Source organism: Acinonyx jubatus, chromosome A3, assembly GCF_027475565.1.
Source record: "Acinonyx jubatus isolate Ajub_Pintada_27869175 chromosome A3, VMU_Ajub_asm_v1.0, whole genome shotgun sequence".
In the NCBI taxonomy this organism is placed as follows: domain Eukaryota; kingdom Metazoa; phylum Chordata; class Mammalia; order Carnivora; family Felidae; genus Acinonyx; species Acinonyx jubatus.
In genome coordinates, this window is record NC_069388.1 from 91,565,829 (window position 1) to 91,590,110 (window position 24,282).

Sequence of the window (24,282 nt, forward strand, 5' to 3'; positions counted from 1 at the left end):
AAGAGTTGGCCATGAGCTGTGAAAAGGTCTCCAGACAAAAGGATCTGTAAAAGTTCAAAGGCCTTTAGTTACCAATCAATTTGGCATGTTTAAAGGTAAAATTCCTGCTTCTGGTAAACTTCTATTTATAGGATACAGGAAGGGGTAGGCAAGTCGGGAGTTTTGAGAGTTAAGCAAGAGAAGATGTGAGTTATCCTTGTAGACCAATGTTAGGAGTTAAGATTTCGTTTCACATGCAGTTGAAAGCCCCAGAAGGTTTTAATCACAGGAGTATTATGATCTAATTTATGGTTTAAAAGTTATCTTCAATTATGAGCAAAATGGCTTACTAAGGATAAAAACAGATACAAGGAGAAGATTCAGAAAATTATTATAGTGGGCCATGTAGCATGGAGTAAGATGACAACAGTGGAGTTGTAGAGAACTCGACAAATCCAGAATATATGTGGGTGGTAGAACTGACTGATGGATTTGATGCAGGGAGTAAAGGGGAAAAAGTGAAACCAAGAAAAGCAGAGGTCTGATTACTTAGTAAGAACTTTGAATTTTATTCCAAGCGACATAAAAATATTTGCAGGGTTTTGAAAATCAATGTGTCATGAATTCATTTTAAGGATGTTTCTAACAAATACAGAGATTCTGTATATGCATTGGGGGGTGCGAGATAGCATGGGATCAACTGCAGCAGTAAAAATAGAGTAAAATCATTTTAATGGATCACATTAGGAGGCAGAGGAATGAGCTATCAAGAGAGACCAGATGTGTAATCTGTGCAGTGACACAGGGCCGTGAGCTCAGGAGGGCTCTGGATTTGGTTTAATGTTCTACTGCCAATGTCCTGAAATTCTTAATAATTTTTTAACAAGGGGCCCTGCATTTTCATTTTGCACTACATCCTGCAAATTATGTAGTTGGTTCTGATAGTCACATTCAAGAATAGAAAGTGATATTGGGGATGAGTTAACAGTAGCTAAAATGATGGCTTTTTCAGGCAAGATTTTATGACTTAGATTCAGTATACCCTGGGTCACCAGAAGAGTTAAAATTTATATTTTCACCTTCCAAGTCTTTATCCAATACACTTTTTCACAAAACTAATTTCTTCCTATTGGCTCAACGAAATCTGTTGATGGTTTCTAAATGATATTGTAATTGATCTCTTATACATATTTGGAAAAAAATTTCTGACAACAAAGGAGAAAGTTAATAGAACTCCTAATCCAAAGTTGTTAATATTATTAAAGTCAGACATCCCTGTTTTTGTGATGTTTTCTGTTATATAAAGTACAGATACATACATTAATATATTCCACTATAATTTTTATTTTTATCAGTTTGCTGAAGTTTTATTTCCTTTGCAAGCATTCATTCTAAGATACTGACTTATAAAAATTCATTTGTGGCCTTCCCTAACTTAGATTATACTTTTGACCCTTGTCAAAGTATTGTCAAAGACAATGATCCATCCTATCTGATAACTGCTTTTAGCCTTGAATTCCACTTTTCTTGGTATTAATATTCCTATTCTACAGTAATATTATTTTGGGCATTTCTTTGTCTTATCTATAGTTCTTTATCTTTTTGTTTTTGATGTTTCTGTGGAATTTTGTTTTTGGTATATCTCTTGTAAAAGGCATACTGTCGAATTCTCTTTTGTATATTCTTTCATCCATTCACTCTTACTATGACAGACTTTCATTTAGACTTTTCTAATTTTACTTACCATTTGTTTCCCCTTGTTTTCTTCTTGTTTCCTTCCTTCTGTCTTCTGCCATATTGACCAAATTTTCTCAACGCTTCTACTCTCCAGAGTAAAGTCCCCCCTGGTTCATCTATTTAGCATCTGCTTATCTTTCAGATCTCAACACAAAGTGTCTTTAAGTACTCCATATAACAGATACCCTACTCTCTTATCTCTTCTTATAACACCTCATATTCTTTAAAAAAATAATGTTTATTTATTTTTGAGAGAAAAGAGAGAGAGACAGAGTGCAAGCAGGGGAGGGGCAGCGAGAGAGAGGGAGACACAAATCCAAAGCAGGCTCCAGGCTTGAGCTGTCAGCACAGAGCCCCATGTGGGGCTCGAACTCAAGAGCTGTGAGATCATGACCTAAGCTGAAATTGGATGCTTACCCAACTAAGCCACCCAGGTGCCCCTCACCTCATACTCTTTTTAAAAAGCTCTATTATAATTTACTATTACATATTTGTGTGACTGTAACAGGAGGAATGTATAAAACATGCAAGAAAATATTTTAAAATTTTAAGGTCATTTAAAAAAATTTAACTTAAGACTTATAAGTGTAGTTTCATTTATCTTCTGATGAAAGTCCATGTTTTATTTCTTCAAAGTGGAGCAAGAATTTATATACACTAGCCAGGGAATCTGAAAGCAGTATTTGCTTTTTTATTACATTTTCCCAATCCCTTAGACTTGTCTTACCTACACCTAATTCTATATAGTAATTGCTTTCAGTGATTTTCCCTTACTACATTTCTGAAATCATTCAAGTTAATTTTCATAGAAGAAACAACTCTCAGGGGCGCCTGGGTAGCTCAGTCGGTTAAGCATCCAACTCTTGGTTTTAGCTCAGGTCATGAACTCTCCATTTTGTGAGTTCAAGCCCTGTGTGTGGGGCTCTGCACTAGCAATGCAGAGCCTCCTTAGAATTCTCCCTCTCTCCCTCTCTCAATGCCTCTCCCTTATTCATTCTCTGTTTCTCTCAAAATAAATAAACTTTTTTATAAAATTTAAAAAAGAAAAAATAGAATAAACAGCTCTCAGAGTTATCTAACATTTAATTAAATTGCACTATTACAAAACAAGCACAAGGTAGAAACAAGTTTGAGAACAAATTCAACAGACTCTAGTTAAGCATAATATCCAACTGGCTGAAGAAGAAATTCTTAGCGTATACTGAAAAGTAGCTAACTGCAACTATTCAGAATGCTATGGACACCATCCAGTTAGGGTCACAAAGAGAAGAGACCTCTGTTTTTTGTTTTTTAATCTTGCTAATTACTTAAATTCAGAAAAGTTAGGAGAGCTAGACTAGTAACTGAGTCAAATCAGGAAGCATGCTGTTTTGCTCACAAATATACTGCCAGCACCTGCATTGGTATCAACAACATAGATGCTTCATAAATATCTGTTTAGTGAATGACAAGTTTTCTTCTTCCTATTTTATCCTAAAAGATCCACGAGTTTTTTAAATGATTTAAAATTTTATGCAATCCCAAGCATTGAAACCACAGAGACTATCATATCTTATTTTCAAAAGATTGCTATTAACATTTGAACATTTTCATATACATATATTTTCTCCTATGAGTACCTTTATGTTAATTTTTAAAGTATCTCAGTGTTCATTTCAGATTTAAAATATGAGGATACAGAACTCAAGGTCTGACATCAGCCAATTTTCTTATATATTCAAACATCTCCTCTATGTAAACAGGTTGCCCAACCTGAAATGTGACTGGCCCCAGATGACACTATTTCCAGTGCAGGCTTTCCTCCATTCAACACACCGCACATGTCCAGCTTAAAGGTGAAGTGCACATACCTCATTCCCCATTTCACTTCCACACTCTTTTCCCCCTGACCCTTAGTTCCTAGATATCTTACACCCCAAATACTCTTTTTACCATCTCACAGAAATTACATTTCCAATAAAATCTCTATTACAAACAGCCACTGTAAAATGTCACTCTCCACCACTCCAGTACACTAACTCTTATGGCCTCAGTCCAATATTCCTTTGTCTGCAATCCACTGATGTTTATGAATTTTCCTCATTTGTTACCTGTTCATGACTTCACTTTCCTCCTTACCTAATTTACTGTACATTCTCCATAGTTGGTAGGCATACTTGTCAACATGTTTCAATCCTTTCACTTCCCCCACCATGAACTTTTTTGTCAAACTATCAAAACTAGTGACTGATACTAATACCCAATCAGCTGAACACTGCTACAGAAAATAATGAATCCCTACTGACTGAATTCACTTTACACTTGTGCTCACAAATTTCAAGTGGGTACTTAATCCAGAAAATCATAGTGCATTCTACTACTTACTATTTACTATGCCACCCTAAAACTTCTCTGATATGTCCAGTATTTTCCTCTAAATCATACTCTCAATTACTGATATTGCCTGATAAACTGTTTTAGTTTCCTCTTATAAATATGTACCCATTTCTTTCCACAAATGCTCTGCATTTTCAGACTAAAGCTAGTTAACTATTCATGCTCCTTAAGTAAGTTCAATTTGTCCCTTGGTAATCTAGTTTCTATCTCTTTTTACTCACCCTTTGAATTCATTCCTGAAATTATCCCCTTTTGCTGTAACATCGTCAATCTCCCTCCTTCTATCATTTTATTCCATCCAGCCACAAACATGTACTGTAATTTATATAAAATAAACACCTCCCTTACCCTTATGACCAACATCTGTAACACCATCCTTTTCCAGCTTCTTACACTAAAGCTTCCACCCCTTCATTCTTGAAAAGGTTCTTATCAAGGTCACCAGTGACCTCCATCTCTCAGATCCATGGGATATATACTGACTTTATCTTATTCTCCTTTTTTAGTATTTATCACAGTTATTTAAACCCTCCTACTGATACTACTTCCTTCTCCAATTTTCTGTAACACCATCATTTATTTCCTCTCATCATTCCCCACGGCACTCTCCTGTGCTGAGTCTTCATTCTCTGAAAAACTCTACTGTCTCCCTTGCCACCCCTCCCACCCCCCCAACCCTCCCACCCCTGCACTGGACATTTTGGCAAGATTTCTTCGCTATTCTCTTGATGACTTCTTTTTGTCCTGTGGTTTTTAAATACTATCTATATGCTAATTAATTTTTAAAATTATATCCTCAACTTAACTCATTCCCTGGAGTTGGAGATTTCAATATTTCAATATCCAACTGTCTAATGCTATATTAAACTTAAAGCTATATGAGCGCACTTTACTCCCTACTCTCTCACCACAACCACAAAATCTGTTTCCCCTTCAGAATTTTATTTTATTTTTTATCTCAGTAAGTGAAGTTGGCTTGGCTAAAATCCACTTTTGATTTTTTTTTCTTTCCCCATTACCCCCCACCTCTCAACAGACAATCTAAAAACTCATCAAGTTCTGTTACATCTCAGCACATAATCCACCTCTCTACATCTTTAATCGAATCACCTTCCCTTCTCAGCTGGACTGCATACAGCAAGAGCTTCCACGGCAACCTCCCTGCCTTGATTCATTTTCCATACAGAAGCCAGAATTATATTTTAAAAGATAAATCATATACATTATCTCTTCTACTTAGAAACACTTAAACAGCTTTCCATTAAAAAATTTTTCCTAATGATGGTTCAGATACTATAGGACCCAATGAGCTCTTCCTGCTGTCCATTTCCTAACAACCCCATATCACCTTTTATCTTTCTCTTCTACCATCAGTGCACTGAAGCCGTCCAAGCTGTTTTTGTCTCTCCACAAAACCTATTTCATTCCTGAATTAAAGCCTTGACCTTTTGGTTCCTCTGTCTAGAACAGTCGCCCCAAATATCATCACCTGGCACCTTCTTCTCTTCATCATGCATCAGCACAAAGGTCACTTTCTAAGAGATGCAGTCCCAGATGACCCTGCATTCCTGACATAGTTTTATTTCAGAGATCACTCTGGCTGCAGGGCATAAGTGGATTTAGAGAAAGGAAGTTGGGATAGAATCAGGGAACCCACCTGGATGATGGTTAAAATTATCCCGGTGAGAGAAATGCCAAATTTACCTCATAAATAGCACTGGTTTCATCTAGATTGATTCTCTTCTTCAAACCTAGTCCTTGCATATATCCAATATTTTCCACCCCTACATAGTGCAGAGAGTCAATAATTCTTCTCCAGTTTTGGGATTTGAGATGGGATCTATCAGAGATTGTGCAGATCTCTGTTCAAATATTTCTGGACCAAAGGAATAAAGGGGAAGTTTTAAGTTGCTCTATTTTCAGTTGCCAGCATGGAGTAGCAAGGGAGCTATAGCCAGAAAGAGCAGAGACATAGTGCTTCACCTTTCTGCCAAATTGTTTCTCTTTGTATTTCTCAGAGCAGCAGGCATTAGCTGGGTCAGTGGCACTCTTTAGAGCTGGCACCACTCCTTTCATTTGGAGCCAGCTGTAGTACTGCCCTGCTTTCCTTAAAAAGCCATACATGCCAAATGTAACCTAGGAGGCAGCACCACTGCAGGGCTGTCCTATGGAATGGACTCATTATTTGGTAGAAATCTGGGGGAATAATGAGATCAATTTGTACTTCCCATCAACTGCCCAAAGGCTATTCTTGGCTCCAGCTTCTACCGCTGCAAATGAAAGAAGGTTAGTGGGATTTCATGTGCAGCTCCCACCCTTTCTATCCAGGTGGGCTTCTCCATCCCTGCAGAGACTCACCGAATGGCCAGTGACTGGACTGTCTGTCCTATTATAATGTTCACTGCTATAATTTATTTTATAGAAATTCTTCAGTATTTCCCACATTTGAGTGGCTCTTACATTTCAATGTTGATGGGAATTTTCTCTTTCATTGCCATATTTTGTCATTTCAGTGGAAATTCAAAAATGAGGGAAGTTTAAGTTTATGAGCTCTGATTTTGATCATAAACATATATTGATCTGACCAATAACTTTGTAATACTGTATCCATGGGCTCATGACACCATGCCCTTTGGTTCTTTTTCTATTCTGGTATTACATCATCTATGTATTTTTTTTAAGTTTATAATGCAAACTATCCAGATTTTTAAAAATCTGGATTACATCACAACCTGTTACTTATATTTGTTCAAAAAGTTCAGCTATATTCTTCTTATCTAAAATAACAGTAAATAACTAGTATGATAAACTCTCCATTCCACAAAATGCATGAAGGAACTATTGTTTACCTCTTACAAAAAGCAACTTCATCTTCACCTTATTTCTGGAAGAGGTGTGCTGGGTTTTAACTTAACTTTTGTTACATTAATATTAAGCTATATGGATTTCAAGAGAATAAATAAAAGTGAAGCCTATTTGGATCTTTTGGATGACACAATTAAGGTGATTATTTCATAGGTAACTAAAACTCAGCATGTTCAAGTTAGGATTTTATATATATGTGTATACACATATATATAACTATTAAGAGTAGGGTCCTCCTATGAAACATATGTATACACATATATATATACATATATGTATACACATATATATAACTATTAAGAGTAGGGTCCTCCTATGAAACACATTGTAAAAGCCCTTCTCAATGACATACAAATTCAGTTGTTTTTTTTTTTTTTTAAATAGGGGTTAGCCTTTGATTATAGCCCTTGTATAGCCCTTGTATAGCCCCTTCTAGAGTATTTCCATAAAATATTAGCCCCTTGCAAAACATCATATTAAGGCATCCATGCCATTTATAAAAACATCTATTATTAAATATATTTATGCCTGACGTAGCTGAAGCTTCAGTGAAATAGATTTCAGGCAAATATATTTTAATAAAACAAGGGACAGAGATATGAATTCTTTTTCTATGACACACGTAAAAAGCTTTACACTCTTAGTGTATGAATTTGTCTTGGTGGAAAAAAAAAGAAAGAAAGAGCTTACCACCAAACTGTGTGGCTCTTGAATAATCATTTGTGCTTAGGGAATCTCAAATGCTCATGAGCTAATCTTGCCTTTTAGAAATGGGTTTCTGCCTTGTATTATGCTTAGATATATAATTCTTATTATTACAATGACCATCTCATCAAGTCCCAATCCATTCTACAATCATGATGAAAAATGATAATCTTCAAATTACATTTCTCTTCCAACTGAGTGAACTAATTGAAAGAATTCCACATCTGCATTCTCCATGGACACATGGAAGAATGCAAGAAAACATAAGGAGAATTGATGGAATACCTAAATATCTGCATAGCTGCTAAACAACATACATACTTTCTCTATGCATTTAATATGATAATTCTCTGATACTCCCCCACCCCATAATCAGGCTAACATAGGCTGCTTCTTAGATCAGAAACAAGTTTTATTTTCTTTCTTAAAAAATATATTATTAACCAAATTTAGTTCTGTGTAAGAGAAGCATTGTGACTACTGAACTGAAAATGTGCACCTTTGATAGCTGTATGACTTTGGTTAAGTTACTTAACTTCTTTGAGCTTTCTGTTATAAGAGAATAGCCATTACAGCCGCTAGTCTGAAGTTGAGGATGACAAATCTCTTTTGCATATCCATTTGTATCGGGCAAGAAAAAAGTTTCCCCAGGTGGTTTACTTCTTGAGGTCATTTTAGTAAGTCCTGACAATGATAAGAAGCAAATTTAAAATGATGATTTATATAGCTCATTGACCAAAATAATTATTCACACATAATATAATTAATCATGAAAGAATTTTCCTTTTGAAATGATGTAGAGACTATCTCAAATGTAGGCTACTTGGTAAGATAAAAATATTTTCAGTGCTTGATTGGTAGTTAGAGAATGTATTATGCATTTCTTTTTTTTTTTTTTAACATTTATTCATTTTTGAAAGACAGAGAGGGACAGGGCGCAAATGGGGGAGGGGCAGAGAGAGAGAAGGAGACACAGAATCTGAAGCAGGCTCCAGGCTTTGAGATGTCAGCACAGAGCCCGATGCAGGGCTTGAACTCACAGACTGTGAGGTCATGACCTGAGCCAAAGTCGGCTGCCCAACCGACTTTGCCACCCAGGCACCCCCATTTTGAATTTCTTAAAGAAACTGGTTCTCTGTACCTGAACTGAGAGCGCCAGGAAGGAGCACCACTATAAATGCCCCCAGGAATGTGGCTCTTTTGCCCTCCCCCTTCAGGTTGGGGCAGTAACTTCCAATAAAGCAACTGCATCCTAGTAAACTGTTGTGACACTGGGAACTCCAACCGACTTCCCCTATCCTCTACCAAGCCTGACAGACATTCCTAAAGGCAATGTTTGCCCCCATTTAATATTAGAAATGGAATATAAACTAAATTTTAAAGAATTTGAAAATGACCAAGTAATTGAGAAGAAAAAAAAATCTTCAACTCAGAGTCAATCATTTCTAATTAACCCTTTGGCATACTTCAACATTTTCTCTTTTTTAAAATGTCAATGTATTTTCGCATATATACACACATGCACACACCAGGGTTGTGCAACATTTTCAATTTGTTTCTTACTTAAAAAATATACTTATTTCATAAAACATGAAAATACATAAAAATAAATTATAAGTCCCCCAGAGGTATCCACTGTTACCATGGACCTTATTTTCTGGTTATTGTACACATTCTCAAATGTAGTGAAATTTATTCAGACTCAATACTTGCCAGCAAGAACTCTGGTATTTGGAGTTCCTTGGCTCTGCTCATTTGAGTGCTGATTAAATATATTCTCAGATTTGTCACTGAATGTGCATACCTTCTTACTATCATGGAATTAAGAACTTCTGAGGCCATATGGACTGAAAATGTCAAAATATCCCATTCCCCACTTCTAATTATCTCTATGCAATGAAAAATAAGGATAGTACAAACCTGTAGAACAAGCATAAAGAGTATCATTTTACTAATGAGGACTACTAGCATGATTATTTTGAAGTTAAAAAAATATCTGTTTTTTACAATGCATGCATATTATTCTCTCTCTGGGGATCTAACCAACTCCTTCACAGTTGATCAATTCATTCTGAGAATTTGGGATGCTTTTTACTCAGCATCCCCTGCTCTGTGGCTGATTTTGGTCTCTTACCCTGGGAGTAGTGAATTATACTGAGCAACCAGTAGAATGATTTTTCAGTCAATTGCCTCAAATGGTTCGCTGAACTGCTATTTCTTTCACCGATGATTTGTTTTGTTTATTTGCCTTTAGTAAAAACTTGCTGGTTGTTTTTATCTTTCTGTAATAACCCTTGAACATTTAAATAAAATGGGATCTTGAATTCACTTCTCTCTGAGAACAAACTGAGAACAACTAAGAACATCTTTTCTCTTTTTCCCTTAGTTATCTACTCACTTAACCAATATCTCAACTGAGATGCCCCACCTACTCTGTTCTCACAATATCCTGTGCATACCTCTACCAAAGCACTTCTTATGCCTTTATAAAGGTCAGTTTGCTTGTGTCTTCCTCTCGGTGCTGGAATAAACCATGATGTGAGCTCTGGAGTATCCACCACTGCATCCCCAGTATACAGCAAAATATGTGACAGAAGTCATTATCAAAACAAAACCTAATCTCTCAAAGCAATGATTATTGTTGCAAAAGGAAAGCAATCAGTCCAGACATTTGGAAAGTCTTCCTTCACCCAGGAATTACTGTAGCGTAGCATTCTTCCATGGTAGAGATTTGAGTAAGCTCAGTGGAGAACAGCAGCAAGGGTTATTTAGAGCCCAGCGTCCTCCTCACACTTCCTGACTCAGCCCTACCCTCACTCCTGACCACCGCCAATCAGTTAATAAAATGCCTGCCTTGACATAAGGAAGCCTTACAAGGAAATGTTCTAGCATATGGAAATGCACTACCAGCTCACCAGGAAAAAAAATAAAAAAACAAAATCAGGTGGCAGGAAGATCTACCAACAGCTTTCTCTTTGATATTCATGTTGTTGCTGGGTTCACAGATGATGAAACACTCACAAGCAAAAGCTTTTAAATGGAAACAAAGTGGGTCTTGCATCCACCCTAATTAGCAATCAGCATAAGGAAAAATAAAATCACAAATTATCTACCTGTGCAGAAATCATTGCACATATGATTTTGAGAGTAGGACAACACTTCTTGTTTTCAGACAGCCTTCTAGGAGTATTCATACTCATGCATGTGCGTGTTTACGTGTGTGTGTGTGTGTGTGTGTGTGTGTGTGTGTGTGTGTGTGTGTTGGGGTTGAGAAGCAAGGGCAATCTGATTTAACAGGGGAGAATCTAAGCAAATATTATGAAAATCTAAAAGAAGAAATGACTATGGAAGCAGAGAGAAAAATTATTTTGATTGTTAATGCTGGATTTAATTATTATTTGATTATATCATCTTAGTGAATAAAAAAATTTCTTCTAGATGAAGGCATTTTCATGAATAACCTGCACATTGTAAATCTCAAATAGTAGTACAACTACTCTCTTTAAACAATAAATCAAATGGCCATAATTACTAAATTCATAATAGTTTTAGATACCTATTTTGCAACACAATACTAGAAAATGTTTATAGTTTCTAAGTATATATTTATGACTGTAATTATCCTCCAAGAAAATCCACCCCAAGAATAGCAGCTATATTTTGTATGAATGAAAGGTCATTACATATTTTACAGTTCTGACATGATTCTAAGATTATATTTTTCTCACTCACAGACCTTATCTTCCTCCTAGTCGAATACATTTTTTTACAAGCAGAATAATGGTGATGAAGTAAATGTACATATTTTATCATAATTGCACTGCAGCACCATCTCTAGAGATGTATTTTATAATAATAGTGTGGCCAGTGATTGCACATCTCCCATCTCTCTGGAAACCACATGATTGGTAGCTCTACAATACACAATGTTAGGAAACATTACCATTGTACCATTTTAATTATTTTCTGAGTGAATCAATGAGTTGATGAATTCAGAGTTACACAATAAATGCTGCAGGTAATGGGAATGCTTCTTAGGGAAGATGGGATTTGAACTGAGATTGATGGATTGTATAGTAGTAGAGATGGATTCTTGTTTGGCAGAAAACAGCCTGGATGAAGGCTAGCACAAGACACAGCAAGTAAAGACAGCATATAGGTCCATGTGGCTAATGCCTGGGGCGAGACTAGGAAAATATGAGAAAGACCTACATGTGCCACAGTAATGTGATCATGGGAAAGAAGTTTAAGACAACAGTGCAATCATTTCCATAGTTTTAAATAAACAAGAACTCATAATTCATCTAACAGAACTATAATGTGAGCCATATGTATAATTTTTTTAATTTCAAATAGCCACAATAAAAAAAATGTTTGAAGGCAAAATTGATTTAATAATATGTATTGTTTAACCCAATATACCCAATATATCACAATTTAAGCATGTAATCAACATAAAAATTATTAGTGAGCTATGTTACTTTTGTTGTTGATGTTGTTGTTTCTGGTTTTTGTTTTTTGTTTACTGAGTCTTCAAAATTCATTGTATATTTTGCATTTTTAGCACGTTTCAACTTGGGCCATGCCCATTTCAAGGGCTCAAGAGTCACTTGTATTGTACAAGCCAGCTCTCAGGTATGAATTAGTCTTAGGCACATTAGTTCTTCAGAACCCTTATTGGTATGGCCTGATATCATGGTAATATATTAATTTCCCATTCTTTGGGATGATTGATTCTCAAAAGATGGCCAATGGACCACCTTCATCAGATATTTATTAAAATAGTTGTCCACCAAGGTTTATTAAATTAAAACCTGTGGGTTGGGCAAAAAGAATCAGGATTTTTTAAAAACCTAGCCAAGTATTTCTTATGTAGATTAATATCTGAAAATATGACTTTTAAAACCTACTTTCCTGATAAATGACACAAGGAGAGATACTACATGAAATCATTAATATTTAAGATCCAAACCAATTCTAATCATCTTTACCATGAGAGGAAGCATGGTAGAGAAAATAAAATTATGAAATACATAGTTATCATATTCTCAGAAGCTCAAATCCTTAATTTTTGATCATAGAATTTACCAATGCCCACACTTTCTGCTACCACTAGTATATGATCTTCATGATGTTTGGGACTGATGTACAGTATCTGTATAATATACAGTTTTTATTTTTTAAAATAGTAGCTAGCAAAATAGTAGCTGTTCAGCAGATATTTGATCAATGAATGAATGAAATATTTACTTCTTTTAACAAGTTACCTAATGTGAACTAAAAGTTTGTCCATCCAGATGTGCCTGGGTGGCTCAGTCAATTGGGCATCCAACTCTTCAGGTCATGATGTCATGGTTGTGAGATGGAGCCTGGCATTGGGTTCTGTGTTGAGCATGGAGCCTGCTTTAGATTCTCTCTCTCTGCACCTCCACCACTCTTTCTCTCTCTCTCTCAATAAATAATACATAATAAATAAATAAATAAATAAATAAATAAATAGCTAGCTTGTTCATCCTGAAATGGAAGCTAGTTATGTATCTTGAAGGATTGCATGAAATGAAAATTGACTACACACACACACACACACACACACACACACACACACACACACACTTCTTCATTTAACATAACTTTTCCCCAATGTTTGGTTATTTTTCCTGAGCAGGGGAAGAGCGAATTCATAAAATTGCAGTTGTTAATAACTTGTATTCCCTCCCTCAAGGACATTTGCATTTTAAAAGAAAATGTCTGAAGAGATCCTCTTCAGTCCATAAGGAGTTGCTCTAATAGTTGTTATTCTGTCTTGTGACCATAGTGGGGGACAAGGGAGATGATCTATAAATGTACCATAGAGGGAGGCATCTAAGATTCTCCCCCACCCCTTAAACCTGGTTCAACCCAATGATTATAAAATGGAAAACACGTCTGTTTCTGCCAGAGATTTTACCTACTGGTTGTCCTACAAAGCACTTTCTTTTAGAATACAACTGTTCCAATATTGTGATTTCTGTTTGGATTTATTGTTTTTAGCAAAATTTCTCTGGTTTTCACAGATATTGTGTTCCTGGTCTCTGCTCTGATTAGACTAGTATAACAGAGCAATACATAGGGGCAGCTGGTACCTAAGGTAATGATTAAAACCGCAGGCTTCTCAAACGCAATATAGACTATTTTTCCTTTGTGCCTCTATTTTGCTTAGTGATTATGATCCATTCGCAGAACATAAAACTTGTCTATCTCAGGCCCTAAACAACCATGACTTTTTTTATGTAAGGAGGAGATCTTTGTTTTAGAGAAAAACAACAAGTCCTTAACTATGGGATACATTTCTTAGAAACAATAGAATTAAATTCAGATCAGCTCTCCACAGAGTTACAATTCTGAACAGAGCTTATCAGAAAGGGGCATATGGGGACAGTAAAGGCTTGTGAATTTAATTGGATAGAAGTGAAAAGAACCCTCCTTCTGCAGAATTCTGATTTTTAAAAGACCCCAAATTAATTACTTCAGAGGAGCCGGAATTAAATTGGTCTTGGTTACCACTGAGCAGGAAAAAAAAATAATAATGAGAATATCTGGCAGATAAGTTAAAGTATTTTGAGTTTTATAACCTCAAAGGTGAGGTTAATGGTCTAGGAGAGATGCCTTAATGCAAGGAAGTGAAGTCTGCTGATGGAATGTACTAGAGTCACTAATGAAACAATCCAATCCATCAACTATTTCAGGTTCTAAAGCGTCTCTTCATTTTATATTATTATTAACAGTTAAATGATAATATTATGCTTCTTAATCACTGTTTCTCTTTGTTAATAATCAACAAAATCAGATCTCGAAGGCAACAACACAACCTAGTGCCTTTTCCAATCTTTTGTTTCTGGAGAAATCTGTCTCCAATATAATATTTGATTCTGTGATCAAAGCTTCCAAATATAGCAACTTTCACTTTCTGTATGTTAATTTATTATCACAACTAAAATTAAGCATCACATTTTACATGGTAACATTTTTGTATAGCTGTTTTACTTTTTGTTGTTCTGGGGTTTTTGGCTGGTGGTTTGGGGGAGGAGAGGATAAGGAGAGTAAGAGGGGTTTGTATGGCTGAAAGATGTATCTTACAGGCATCTCTGAGCTCTGAGTTTTTTATAGGATCTGGTTGTCAGCACATTAAGTTTCTCTGTTTATTCATGTTTCCTCAGTTTTGAATGGCCATCCTGACATATAATAGCAAGACTTTGCCCTCTCTGCAGACACTTCCAGCATGATTTCTCCATCTTGCAGGCATCTAAGAAAGACAAAAGCCATACTCCTGCTGCTCTAGATTCTTATCCACCAGAGACTGTACTTATGAGCACCTAGTCATGTTACACATCCCTGTGCGGAGTCTCAGTGCCTGGATACAATTCCACTTCAGATGGCCTAAGAATGGATATGCACTCATTTATACATTCATGATTGCATGTGCATAAGTATAGGCTTGTACACTTGCATTCTTAACCAACAACATACAGAGGGAACCTTTTGAACATATTCTAAGAATGATACATGCCAAAGAAATTAGGCCCAAGCACAGTAATTTGGTTATTAGTTATTCTGAGATTGAGTTTATAAATAATGTAACAGTGATTTTAGACACAATTTAAATTGATATTTTATTCTGAAAACCACACATTTCTAAGAAAAAAAAGTAATAAAGTGATTTTAAGTTTGGATAGTAGGAAAAATGACAAGACCTTTACAAAAGAAACACATTTTTGTGCTATAAAATCAATGGGTGTCAACCCTGAAAAAATATTTTGAATAAATGTCAGAGGTTATTTATTGATTTGTCTTTTTTTTCCCACTACTGTTTACTTTTGAGTTGCAATCAGCGTTTCTCATATAGTTCTCTATGTCAGCCAAGTGATTAAAAAAAAGTAATGTCATATGGTTTCTGTTTATTTATTCTTGTGTTTTGCTTTTATTTCATTAATTTTTCTTTTTTTCTTCAACATGTCTATGAAATTATAAATATCCATCATGAGCTATCTTGCCAACAACTCAAATATTTGTTCTATACCCATCCTCTGCTTCCTCTCCAGAGAATAAAACCCAAAATCAGAGAGTATCAAGGAAAAAAATTTTTATCAAAACCACATTAATTTGGCTATCACTGACTTTTTCAATTCTTCTATTTGTGTCCTCATCTGACAAGTATTTAACTCTTACTATGAGTACAGTACTATGCTATGCTCTTGGGAAGCATATGAACTAAGAATCATTATTTATTGAGGATGCAAAAATACTTAATACACATTCCTTATCCACAGGAAGCCCACAATCAGGCAAACTATTCATTCTGTTACAATATGCTATAAGATCGAGGCATGTTTAAAATATTTTTGGAGTAATCTGTATTTATTCTTTAAATATAAAAAAACCTGTTCAGTCCTCCCCGGCCTTAGAGTCCACGGCAAAGACAGATACATCAAAGGGGATTGCCAGGTAGTGTGGTGAGTGCCAGAACAGGGCTCCTGCAGAAAGCTCTGGGAATATCACCTGCACTCTTTACCCAGACGTGGGGATATAAATTTTGACTGGAGGAGTCTGAGTCTTCACACACTCTCTGGCTCTCTTCCTGCTCTCCTCCTGGTCCTGTGTTCCCATGCGTCTCTACACGTGCCTCCTCCCATGATGTGATGGCTACAACCACATAGGCCTTACCCCTAAGATCCAAATCGATCCTCGCCCTTCTCTCATGGGAACAGCATAAGAGCCCTACTATCTGTCACTGAGGACACAACTGAAATATCTGTTAAATGGACCCACCCTGATTTGTAATGCTTTAAAAAGCACTAAGTAGGTTGCCTCGTTTTGCCACATTTGTGCTGAAATTGAAAAGTAATGCAGACCTTCACCTAGGAGGGTCGGATCATGCCCTGTGGGTAAAGATGTTACCGTGCTTCTAGAACACAGAAACAGTCCTTTCATGTCCAATGTCAGCTGCTATCTTAATAGGAAGGACAGAAAAAGGAGTAAGGAGAAAATAAGAGGGAACGAGGTTAGCTTGACTCTCACCTAAGCATTTACGTTTGAGGAAAGTAGTTAGACTGCAGTGGTGGTCTGTGAAATCTGCAGAATCGGCCTGGGCAGAGGAAACAGCAAGGGATTGCCTCTGAAAGCAGGGGCAGCAGGGAAACCACAGCCCACACAGAAGCATCTTTATTTCACAGAAGGCCACTAATAAACTACTCAAACAGAAGCCTGTTTGATGGAGAGAGAGAGAATGTGTCAGGGGGCAGGAAAAAAATCCTACAAAGAATTCAAACTGAATTTTAGTAATAGAGAGCTAATGTACTGAAAAAAATAAGCTTGCTGCTAACAGTAAAGACACTGCCAAGAAATAGATGGGAATTAGTGCCAGGTTAACACATAAATCAAAATTTTGCAATTATGCAAATGAGAAAGCCAGAGACTTTATTTCATTTCCATCTGATTCCAGAATAAAGACCCTAATTTTGATGAATATATAAAAAGATTTTAAGAAAGTGAGATGATGAATTATAGCAAACTAAAGATATGAATCTCACTCTGGAAAAGGAAGATGATTAAAATTTTTTATGTATGTATATCACATATATTTAAAACATACATATGAATGCATATATTGCTATAAATATATTGAGTATTCTAACTTATACACATTCAAGGACTTTTTCTTTTTCTATAGCACTTTATATGCTTTCTGACATTTTCACCCAGCTCTTAACGGTGAATAAGGCTGCTATAATTATCTCCATTTCAAAGTGATGATTAGTTTAATGCCATAATTGAGTAAAGTTTTCTTATTTATAAAAGTACAGTGAATCACAGTAAACTTACATTCCTGGAAATGTAAGATTGCACAGTGTTTTAGAGGCTGGAGTGGGTCAGCTAAGAAGTGAGTCACTCAGGATCAATTTGTATGATCTCTATTAGGCAGGCTTCTTTAGGAGCAACAGAACTGCTATGAAAAGCACAGACATATGTTTAGGCATAGGGAAACACATTTTAAAATACATAGCACTAGGCAACCAAGTTGTATGTGCCATTCATGATCACATATCATATAGCAAGGTAGAATATTGCATTCCAAGTAGTCCAATTATTCCCTTAAGAACTAAGGATTAAGAGCCATTTATCTTGGTTTTTGGCATATGGACAAGCAGATGGATGGACGTAAGAATTTTGGAAGGCACACCAAGTTGATGCCAAATATATTGAAAATTACATAAAACACAGACCAAATGACACAAAGCAAGGGTTTGAAAAGCATGAAATGCTTTTGAAAAGGAAGGCATGATAATGTACTTTCAAAATAACACACAAAGGCATTTGGTTCCCTCCTCAATGAAGCTCTAAAGAGGAGAAAGGTGAGTGAATTGGACAAGAATCAGGTAGACCCAAGGACTGTCACATCAAGTAAGGTAAGAATATTTATGGCATAATCACAACCTTTGGCTGTTGATGGTCCATAAAAATGTGCCTCAGCATCACAGGGAGACTCCTGGTCAGAATCAGCAATTCATCTGGTATTTTATGATATGTTCACCTTAAGATTTTGCTTATGCAATTATAGAACAAAAAACTGCACTCTGGTACTGTTAACATAGAACCCAATATTTCTTTAAATGTACAACTTTTCCTTTCTATTTAGATTATATACACAATGCTACAACAGGATCATATCAGCTGTTTCAGAAATCATGAGAAATGCTGTGGGACTCAATTAGTACCAAAAAAGTAGGCAAAAAACTTATTAAAACAACAATGACCTAGTAATTTAATGAGTAGGACTCAGTCTTAGCACCTCTTTCCTGTATTCTTCTTGCTCACTGGTCCCTTCCAGTCTCTCGGCTTTAAATACCCTCCGTGTGTTTTGGACTCCTGATACACAGCTCTAGTCCAGGCTGTTATCCTAAACTCCAAATTCACACAATAGCTATGGACTTGACATTCCCACTTGCATTTTAAATCTCTGTCTGAAACTTGGCATGTTCAAAACCAGATTCCTGATTGTCCCTTCCTCACAAGCCACCTTCAAACAGTTTTCCTCCCCTTGTTGAAAGCAACCCCATTCTTCCATTTACTCAGAGACATCATGGAGTTACCATAAACTCCTCTTTTCCTATACCTTCGGTGCAATCAGCAAATCTTATCAATTATATTTTCCAAATATATCCAATATCTGGTCACTCCCAACCAGTCCAGTTCAAAGTACCATCTTCTCTCAGCCAAACTATTGTAATAAGCCCTGGAATTGTAATAATATCCTAAATGGATCTTTGATTCCCTCCCATCTACTCCCCACAAAAGCCAGAATGCTCCACTATAAAGTGTATTTATTTATTTTGAGAGAGAGCGAGGGAACATGAGCGGGGTAGGGGCAGAGAGAGAAGGGGATAGAGAGAATCCCAAGCAGGCTCTGCACTATCAGAGAAGAGCCTGATGCAGGGCTTGAACTCATGAACTGCAAGATCACAACGTGAGCCAAAATCAATCGTCAGATGCTTGACTGACTGAGCCACCCAGGTGCCCCAGAATGATCCACTTTAAATACCACAGATTACGTTACTCATCCTCTTAAATACCCCCTGACTTCCTATAGCCCTGTTTCATGCTTCATGCAACCTGTCTCCTTGCAATCTCTCCGACCCCATCTCCTCCACAGACTGTCCCTCTCTCACTTCAGCTCTCAGGCCTTCTTGCCGATCCTTAAGCAAATCAATTATGATACTGCCTCAAGTCATTTGCATCTTGCTGTTCTTTGCCTGGAAGACATTTCTGATACATATGCACCTGGCACCTTCCCTAACTTTAAGATTTTGTTCAAATGACGGCTCATCATAGAGGTCTTTGCTGACTATTTAGACACACAACCCACACTCACCTCCATCAGCAGCAGAATTCTCTGAACCTATACCTTGATTTATTTTTCTCCATAATACTTTTTACCACCTGGTATGTCTTAAACACACACACACATACACACACACGCATGCAAGCACGCACACAAAGTCTGTATTCACAATCTGTATTCACAAATTTGCCCTACCACTAGAATTTATTTGTAACGTCAAACCTAATACTTGCATTGTTTTCAGGGTCAGTCATGGCATGTGCACAGCTGTGAAAAATCTGCCACTGAGGGAGCATGTTCTCATCTGAGGTTGGACTCTGCCTTCTTGTTCTCAGCTATCATACTACAAACAAGTGTCTTTTCTACAGTCTATTTTGTGCCATGTTTTTCGCATTTTTGTGTGCCTTTTGTTGGTGATTTTTCTGTTTAAAATGGCCCCAAGTGTACTGCTTAAGTACTGTCTAGTGTTCCTAAGTGCAAGAGAGCTATGATGCGCCTTACAGAGAAAATGTGTGTGTTATATGAGTTTTGTTCAGGAATGAGTTATAGTGCTGTTGGCGGTGAATTCAATGTCAGTGTATCAACAGCATATATTAAATGAAGTGTTTTTAACCAGAAACACACAGGAAACAAGGTTATGTATTGATCAGCTGGCAGGAACTGTTGTGACCGAGGCTCACAGGAACCCACCCCTAGGAGCAGTGGTTTAGTGTGTGCTAATTCAGAGTTCATGGTGACTTTAGAAAACACGACTGTTGTGAACAATGAGATGTGACTATATTTGTTCTTTTTTTATTGTCAAATTCTTCCCAAATGTAGAAAATTCCATAAAAGCATGGCCTTGTTTATTTTCCTCACTGACACTATTTCCAGTACTTAACCCTGTGCCTGGCATGTAGCAGGTCCTCAGTATGAATAATATATCTATATGTCATTTAATCTTCCTAAATATTCAGTGTGATAGGGTCTGCTGCACCCGTTCTACATATAAAAAAGCTTATATAACAAGGGTACATAGGTGGCTCAGTCGGTTAAGTATCTGACTTCAGCTGAGGTCATAATGTCATGGTTCGTGAGTTCATGCCCTGCGTCGGGCTCTCTGCTAACAGTGAGGAGCCTGCATTAGATTCTCTGTCTCTGTCCTTCTGCTCCTCACCCGCTTACACTGTTTCCCTCTCAAAAATAAATAAACATTAAAAAAATAAACTGTATCTCAGTCTCATTTGTAGGTGCAGTTCCATTAAAAACAAAACAAAACAAAACTTCAGAAGGCAATCACTTGCTTAATTTACTCAGTGGTAATTGTTGGTATCAAGATGTGAAACCAGGAAGAGTATCTGGGTTCCCATCCACCTCAGTATTGTTCAAGATGAAGTTGTGGACACCTATACAGTTGATGAAAGAAATTAAGGAAGGAATAAATGAGTTAATTAAACACCACATGCATTTCCGGAATATCTAACTGAATATATCATCTTTTGGAGACAGTGAAGCCCACAGCCCTTGTTATTAAACTAATTATGATTCGAAGATTTATTACTGTTCCTAAATTTAAAAAGTTAAATAGATAAATGCAGTGACTAAACCAGAACAACAGATTATTTAAAGTCAGAAAATATGGACTCTATTCCTGGATCAGGCTACTCTCTTCTGAGTGTTAAACACACACACACACACACACACACATTCATACAGAGTTCATCCTCATTATCAAGTTATTAAGACTTTGAGACTCAGATTTTGAGACTGTTGCATACATATATAAGCATGTTTTTCCTCCCCAATTTTTGGCTTGAGGGAGGAATCAAGGTGAATGACGAGTGTAAATTTGAAAATGACTACATGTTATATTATTAAAGTAATAAATAAACATTATGTAATAAACATTAATCACTCTTCTAAGTATTTGAAACAAATATTTATGAAGTAATTCATAAGGAGGTAGTTTTAGAATAAATATGATTATTGTTATAATACCAGAGCTTGTAAAATCAAAGACATAGACACAAATTAATGTCACTCAGACACGAGAGTTTTGCTTTTCCTTCAGGCTAATAGGATTGATTTTATGCACAGTGCTCACCTGATAGCTCTATTAGCCTTTTTTTTTCTTTGTAGAAATGAGTGGGTCTGATGTACAGTAAAATCAAATAAAGAAAGGACCATTGACCCGATTGTAGACTGACAACTGTGACACAAAACACCTTCCACTCACAGACCTTGAGCTTTGGTTTTCGCCTCATGAGGCCTTCGGAGCTGTCACTTTGACTTAATTGTTTCTTTGGGGAGTAAAAACTGATAGTTGACCATGATTTGTGTTGATTTTCAATAAAGTTACTGCCAGGGGTATTTAAGCCGAAACATCTGCCTGACAGCTTTATTGGCATCAGTGTATGTGACACTAATAAAGAAATGAAAAAGAGATTTTCTTCTATTGTGCATTTTCCCACTTTCTTTGGCAGGTGGAATTCTAAACAATGCAACAGTCAAGCCAAGACTGCTTGTACGTCATTCTTACAAGTAACCATTTATTCAATTAGTCCTGGCAATTTGGAAAGTGTTCACTGTCACTTGTGTTCACTTAGAATGTGAGCCAGGTGGATTTGTCTGCTTTGTCCTTGTTTGTTATCATCTCTCATTGGTATTACACTGAAACACAAACATGACTTTGTGTTATTTCTGGGTCAGTGATGCAGAAAAAAAAATCAACCATGGGATTCACATTTAAAGTGTTTGTGTGTATGTGTTTTAAATTTCAGAGAAAAAGTATTCAAAAGAAAATTACTTTAAAAATTAACATGTGGGGAGGAATAGGCTAACAGAGGAAGGGAGGAAGAAAACGAAGAAGAGAGAGCAAAGGAAAGAGATAGTATCTGAAAAACAGAGAAGAAAAAGACACTGAATAAATTTTGAGGTATTTGCATGGGACTTCAGCTATCTGAATAGGTTGGTAGGACTTTTTTATAAATTGTCAGTCCAATCTCTTCTTTTGTTGACTTAGCCTTATTTATGGTTTTCTGACAGAGCCAATAGGGGTGGCTACAACAATGGCAGGAAGGTTGCAACAGAATCATTATGGTAGCTAGTTTTGGTTTAGACTAAAAAATATCAAAATTAAATCAAGATTATAAAATACTCAAAAGTCAAATAAATGTTACAGTAATTCTAGCACCAAATTATTGAGAGAAAATTATAAACTCCCAGTTTTCCTTTAGTTTTCTTCATTTTGCTTTATAATTGACCCACATTGACCTATTTAAATCCAGTATGTTTAGGATTAAGGGTCAAAATGAGTTGTTTTCTGCAGATGTAGCAACAATCACCTTTGATTCAACTATGTAATGTGTAACCAACAGCAATTCTTTCAAACTGCAGTACTTAACAATAATAAAGGCACAATAGGATAAATTTTTCAAATAATCAACACCTGCCTTTGTAACAGGAACATCATTAAGGCTTTCACAACAGAGCTGTTGACTGCGAGGCAGCATCACAGCATGTAAACACAAATCTCTGTTCATCCAGCTGATAGCCAAACGTCTATATTCCATTTTGTGAAGTTTAAAGTTGGGCAAAGGGAAGGTTCAGTATGTTGCAAGCAAGTGATTGTGTGAAACACAGACATATGGACATCAAGAAAGATTTGCGACCAAGAGAGAAGATGCACTTTGATGGGAAAACATTTTCTCCTAAATATGTAATAGAAGGGAAAGTTGTTCTTTCCCTAATACCACCAACTGTGTGTTGTGGAGGAAACAACTCCAATTCACGCCTACAAAGGAGCACAGGTGGTGTTGCTTTTACAACTCCATTCATAAGAATCAATTTAGCTTACTTTGTGGGACACATTAATCATATTAGAAAAAAATTTAAACCTTCAACATCATACACATAGCTTGCATCATTTTAATAGCCAGTTGCATATTATTGCCACTATCACAGGTTACTACCATGATGGGGAATGCTCAAACTATTTTTCAAAAAGGTATCATTTGTTTTGAAGGGACACATAGTATTTACGAAATATACAGTAACCTTATATAGAATTTGTTTCCCTTTCTGTAGAATTTTTTCTGCATACATGGCCAATATAAATGAATGTCTATTTCTTTAGGCCAATTTCTCAGATATGTATTTTTTTAGATTATATGATGCGCATGTTTTAATTTCATACATATTTCTCAATTGTCTTCTAGAAAAGTTTACCCATTCTCCAACACTAGAGTCAATTTTTAAAATATTTACTAATCTGAGAAGAAAAAAGGTAATTTTTAGGGTAATTTGCATGTTTTTATTTATATGTGAAGTTGACATTTCTTCAGAATTGGCACTTTATATTTCTTTTTCAGATTACCTTTCATATTTTTTGCCTTTTTCAATTCAAATTATATGACATTTTGTTTTTGACTGCTTTGCTTGCAGGTCTACTTTTCCTATTTAATAAATTATTTTTTCCCACCATAGCATCCTGCACATTATCTCTTTTCTCGATTATAATTTTTTATCACACACACAAAATAAACTTTTATATTTCCCCATTAATACTGACCTTTTATTTTCTTTATATTTATTAATTTTTAAAGATTTATTTATTTTTGAGAGAGAGAGAGAGAGAGAGCACAAGCAAGGGAAGGGCACAAAGAGAGAGAGAGACACAGAATCCCAAGCAGGCTCCAGGCTCTGAGCTGTCAGCGCCCAACACGGGGCTCAAACCCAGAAACTGTGAGAGCATGACCTGAGCCGAA

General features: G+C 36.2%; 1 long non-coding RNA gene across 1 annotated transcript in view; it reads right to left on the bottom strand.

Moving 5' to 3' along the window:
• Positions 1 to 24,163, bottom strand: part of LOC128311237 (uncharacterized) — a 403,478-nt gene extending 379,315 nt beyond the window's left edge. The window contains exon 1 of the long non-coding RNA XR_008289425.1: positions 19,568 to 24,163. This is a non-coding gene — a long non-coding RNA (uncharacterized LOC128311237). The remainder of the gene's footprint in view (positions 1 to 19,567) is intronic.
• Positions 24,164 to 24,282: the final 119 nt, after the last annotated feature.